The sequence below is a fragment of the Ascaphus truei genome, chromosome 3 (genome assembly GCF_040206685.1).
Source record: "Ascaphus truei isolate aAscTru1 chromosome 3, aAscTru1.hap1, whole genome shotgun sequence".
Taxonomy (NCBI): Eukaryota; Metazoa; Chordata; class Amphibia; order Anura; family Ascaphidae; genus Ascaphus; species Ascaphus truei.
Genome location: NC_134485.1, coordinates 282,666,777 through 282,672,919, shown reverse-complemented (window position 1 = coordinate 282,672,919; position 6,143 = coordinate 282,666,777).

The following is a 6,143-nucleotide window of genomic DNA, read 5'->3' as shown; positions in this document are numbered from 1 at the left end:
GGAGAGGGGGGAGGAGGGGTCAAGGGGGTGGGTATGGAAGCCCAGAGTATGCTCAAGCTGTGGAACCCTGGCGTCACTCCAGCAAGCCTCGAATAAGGAGAAAACCTGCTGGCTGCTGCTGCTTCATTATGTTTCTAACTACAAGGTAAGTGAAGCAGCCCCCCCCCCCCACACAGCAGGCAGAAAAAAATTAACTTTCAGAACTAACAATTTTCACAACAATCACTTTTTGACATTTTATTATGCTGGGACTGCTGGAACTGGGTCCCTCTGGTTTCTCTGCCCCCCCATGTCTCTCTCTCTCTGCCCCCCCATGTCTCTCTCTGCCCTTCCTGATCTCTCTCTGCCCCCCCTCTCTGCCCCCCATGGTCTCTCTCTGCCCCCCCCTGGTCTCTCTCTGCCCCCCCGGTCTCTCTCTGCCCCCTGTGGTCTCTCTCTGCCCCCCCCTGGTCTCTCTCTGCCCCCCCGGTCTCTCTCTGCCCCCCCTGGTTTCTCTCTGCCCCCCCTGGTCTCTCTCTGCCTGCCTCCCCCCCTGGTCTCTCTCTGCCCCCCCTGGTCTCTCTCTGCCCGCCCCCTAGTCTCTCTCTGCCCCCCCCCCCGGTCTCTCTCTGCCCCCCCCCTGGTCTCTCTCTGCTCTGGACAAAAGAAACAGTATAATGACAATCGTAGCGATATGGAAATATTTTAACAAAGGCAAATAAATAATTTATTTCAATCAAATATTTTTGGTTTTCATTTTTTGCTATAAAAGGGCGGTATGCTCTCCCTCCCCCTCTCCATCTCTCTCCCCCCTCCATCTCTATCCCCCCCTCCGTCTCTCTCCCCCCCTCCGTCTCTCTCCCCCCTCTGTCTCTCTCCACCCCTCCGTCTCTCTCCCCCCTCCGTCTCTCTCCCCCCTCCGTCTCTCTCCCCCCCTCTATCTCTCTCCCCCCTCCGTCTCTCTCCCCCCCTCGTTCTCTCTCCCCCCCTCCGGCTCTCTCCCCCCTCTCCGTCTCTCTCCCCCCCTCCGTCTCTCTCCCCCCCTCCGTCTCTCTCTCCCCCTCTGTCTCTCTCCCCCTTCTCCGTCTCTCTCCCCCCTCCATCTCTCTCCCCCTCCATCTCTCTCCCTCTTCCCCCCCGTCCCTCTCCTTCTTTCCCCACCCCCGTCTCTCTCCCTCTTCCCCCCCTGTCTCTCTCCCTCTTCCCCCAACCTCTCTCCCTCTTCCCCCCCATCTCTCTCCTTCTTCCCCCCCTTGTTTCTCTTCCCCCCCTTATTTCTCTTCCCCCCCTTGTTTCTCTTCCCCCCTTTGTTTCTCTTCCCCCCCTTGTTTCTCTTCCCCCCTTGTTTCTCTTCCCCCCCCCTTTTTCTCTTCCCCCCCTTGTTTCTCTTTCCCCCCCCTTGTTTCTCTTTCGCCTGCCCCCCCCCTTGTTTCTTGCTCGCCCCCCCGTGAGAGAGAACCTGTTGCTAAAAAAATTGAATCCCACCACTGGTTGTGATACAAGCCGTGATCTAGGATTGGAAAAGTTGGATGGTCATTGTGTGTAGCCGGGGTCCAGGACTAGAGAAGGTGGGAGTCAAACAGTATGCAGAGATCAAGGATCAGTGTAGGCGGCAGTCTGGTACAAGCTGAGGTCTGAAGGTACAAGAGATCAAGGCAGAATTCAAAGAGCATCAGCAGGGGCAGGATGCTTGAGGCAAGCCCTTTGTAACATAAACAGAAGTTTATGCTCAGCCAGGTTGCCTCAGAGATGGCTGAGCATATAAGGAATAGATGACCAATGGGAGGGCTACTCCAGGCAGTGAGTCATAAATAGTTAGTCATATTCTGTCCACTGGTAAGCAGGGGCAGAGTGCACCGCATGTGTGGAGTAATTGATGATAGCATTAACCCCTCAAGTTTTCCTGGTCATGGGACGCCGGCATATAGTGGGGTCAGGAGCGTCCTCAGTTGCATCAGAGGTTGCGGCAGGGGGGAGGAGCCTAGGTCCGGTCCAGACAGAGGTATTGCGGCAATTGTGCACAGTGCACGTGTGAGGGACATCATCATCATGGGACGCGTCACGGAGGCAGGACTGAGGTCTAACCCTTTCAGAGGCGGCCTTCAGGCATCCCAGGGATGGCTTGTGGGAAACCTTTGATGAAAGGCCCGAACGAGCCTAGGAGCATGTAGTTGGTCCCTGGGAATCCACGAATGCTCCTTGGTGCCAAAGCCCCTCCAATGGACCAGGCATTGTAGTTTCCCTCTGGTAATCCTGGAATCCAGAATGGTCTGGACTTCGAAATCTTGTTGTCCCTTTGTCACGGTAGACCAGGTCTCATCAACACATTAATAACTGGATTCTGGATTGGGCAAAATAAATTGTATTTTTTTTCCTTTTCAGACAAACACACAATTACACTTAATAAACACTTACTGGGATGGTGAAACTAAATAAAATGTCCACGGAACTAATGACTTGAAAACAAAGTCTCTGGGCACCCCTGCACGCATGCAAGTGAGTGCATGATTTGAGCCACGCGACAATCCTTGGCTAGGGGCGCAAGTTGCCACTCTTTTATCTCTGCTGGAGGAAATCTTCTCGTTAAGTCCTTACAGGATTCGTTCGAGAATCCTGAGCTCAAACGAATTCTGGAAGAGGGGGTGCAATCCTTGGTTATAATGTAGTTAACCCCTCACACCCCGGAACCGCTGACGCTGTAATTTGGACGGATCTTGGTGAATTCTCAGATGAATCTCACTAGGACTGGGCTTCAGGCATTTTTATAGGGTTAAGGGTCCTATCTCCAACATACCCAGCCAATCCGTCCGTGGGAACAACTTTTCCCACCTATCCTAGACTTGCCAGTAGCTCACAAAAAGGGCAGAAGTTGCTTCCCGGTTTGCTACGAGCATGTGCTAACTTGACACTTAAGCTGCTTAGCATACCGGGCCCAACTCCTTACCTGGTGACAGTAAGTCTGGGGTTTGGCAACCAAGTGTTGATAGCCCATACTTCACACCGATATCTGGTACTTTGCAATAATCCGGCCGCCCTAACACCTAGGGTCTCTGAGGCTTTTCTACTCCGGACTTCTCTAGACACTGGGGCACCAACTCAGCAAGGTGCCCATTGAAGTATGGAGATGAAAATTTCCTCAGCTCATTTATCCTTAACATATTGACATGTTAATGGATTTGTTGCCGAGCTGAGAGGAAAGGGTTCCTGCCTTTACATTTTAAAACATAACTGAACACACATTTTATTTTTATATGTACTTTCTGTATGTGTGGGTGATATAAAAACAGCATGTATGTGAATGTTACATTCTCAATTGTCTGTATTCCAAAAAATTTGAGTGCTAGCTCCTTACTAACAAAAGTTAGCTACTTAATTGAATAGGCTCTGTGATGTGGTTTGAGGTTTGAGCTATGGCATACAACAGGCCTGCAAACTTGTACAGTGAGAAGGGCTGAACTGCTCCAAGAAAAAAAGATTTGGTCTCACGGGTAAAATCATCACCCATCACCCATCAGACCCGGAAGTTCTGGGTCGCACTACACTGCTAGAGCGTGGGGGAGGAGGGTGTTAGGGGAGAGCGTGCAGACACTACTGGAGCATGCTCCTTCTTTCCATACCAGGGAAGGGGGGTTCAAGGGGGTCCTTCACGGGTCGCACAGGTGCCCCGACGGGCTGCATGCGGGCCGCATGTTGTGCAGGCCTGGTATACAATGTATCACTGCTTGCCAGAAATGGTAACCGCAGAAGCACTCCACCACTTGACTTTAATTGGTTAACGAGACCGCAGGATACATTGTTGCATTCTGCTACTTCAACTAGACCGCAAAGCACTTATCCACTTAAGTTTGTGGTTAAGACTTCCCCGGAGGGTTTTGCGGTTTAGGAAGTGATACAGAGCTTCAATGAAGCCGTTTACCACAGACGCACTTATTCAATTAATTCTTGGCACAGCGCTAGAAGCTCCCCCTTGTGTTGCAAATACAGTTTGCACATTCAACATACATTCATAGGACTGCAGCTAGTTTCTGAGCTACAAAACAGGGACATTACAGTTGATGTATAGGGGAAACATGGCATTGTGGTGACCAACAATTAACCCCTTCATCCCCAACAAGGTTTAGGGGGTAACCTGCTGGGCAGAAGACCTTTATTATTTGCCTGGTTAATCCCTTCACCGCCACACCCTCAACCAAGAGAGGTTCAGGAGGAGACACCGAAGCAGAAGATTGAGAATCCTGTACAAAAGGTTTAAGAAGGGAAGTATGGAAGACTGAAGGGATCTTCATGGAAGCTGGCAACCGTAGCCGGTAGGCCACCGGATTGACTTTCTCAATGACAGGAAATGGGCCGATATATCTAGGTGCCAATTTAGCTGTGGTAACCTTCAGTCTGATATGTTTAGTGGACAGCGATACCTTTTGCCCGGATTGCTTCTCCATGACTCTTGTAGATGCAGAATGCTATTATCTGCTGCTGGCACCCCGGATCCAGGTCCTGCAGTAGGAAGAGCTGAGGGATGGAAGACTAAGTTGGTAAAGAATGGTGAGTCTTGAGTTGTCTCATTATGTAGATTGTTATGAGAGAATTCGGCCCATGGCCAGAGATCTACCAAGTTGTCCTTGGTAGGTTTACAATGAAATCCATGGAAAAAATAAGACCAGGGGAGAACTGGAATCGGGAGAGGTTGCAGCAACCCGGATGGCCTGATATGGGGAGTCTTGTTTTGGGCACATGTAGAACATGCGCTGACAAATTATTTTGTCATTACGCATCCCTGGCCACCAAAAGGTCCTTTTCAGTAGTTCTCCTTGTACCTGGATGACTGAAGCTTTTAGATGAATGACCCCATTCCAATACCTTTCAATGATATGCTGGTGTGGTAAAGAGATGTCCCTCTGGAACTTTGAGACCCATGGGAAAATCAGACTGACCTTGCGCGATGTGATCGATAGAATCAAATGTGTTAGTAGATATGATACATGAAGGGGGAAGTATGGTTTCCTCTCAGCCCTGTCTTCTACGAGAAATTGATGGGAGCGGGTGTCTACCTTCACATTTTTAGAGCATGGTAGATATGAGATAATGAAATTAAAGTGAGAAAAGTGACCATCGAGCTTGTCGTGACCCCAAGCGACGAGCACCTTCGATGTATAGGAAGTTTTTATGATCTGTTAGTATAGTAGCAGGGTTTTCAGTGCACTTGAGCAAATGCCTCCATTCCTACAAGGCCACTTTTATGGTCAACAGATCACGATTACCCACGTCAAAATTCTGTTCGGCAGGCGAGAATTTTTTTTGAAAAGAATGCACAGGGGTGTAATTTGGCTTTTGGAATTTTCCGTTGGGACAACACTGCTCGGCCCCAACATCTGAAGCGTCCACCACGAGTATGTAGGGTAGCCTGTATTAGGATCCACGAGCACGGGACCTGACACAAAGGCTGTTTTAAGCTCCCGAATGCTTGAAGGGCTGCAGGAGACGATAGGTCCGGGTCAGCTCCTTTCTGTGTCAATGCCGTAATGGGCGCTACTATGGATGAAAAGTTCTGTATGAACCTTCAGTAGTAATTTGTGAAGCCTAAGAACCATTGTACGGCCTTCAGGGTCGTAGGGCGAGGCCAATCCAAAACTACTTTTACTTTGGCTGGGTCCATAGCAAGGCCAGTATCGGAGATGATATAACCCAGAAAGGACATCATAGTCTGAAAGTGACACTTCTCCAATTTCTCAATAAGTGGTTCTCCCGTAGTCATTGGAGTACCTGTTTGACATGACCCAGATGTTCACGTGCAGTTTTGGAGAAGATTAGAACATCATCAAGATTGAAAATTATGTATTAGTCCAGGAGATCCCTGAAAACCTCGTTGACAAAGTCCTGAAATACCGTGGGAGCATTACAAAGTCCGAAAGGCATGACTAGGTATTCATAATGTCCATCCCGGGTGTTAAATGCTGTTTTCCACTCATCCACCTGTCGGATTCTTAAACGATTGTAGGCTCCTCGTAAGTCCAATTTAGTAAAAATGGTGGAACCCTGTAGCCTGTAAAAGAGTTCGGTGATGAGAGGTAAAGGATTGCAGTTCTTGATCGTGATTTTATTACGTTTCCTGATAACCAATACATGGTCTGGGAGATTCATTTTTTTTCTTCACAAAGAAGAACCCT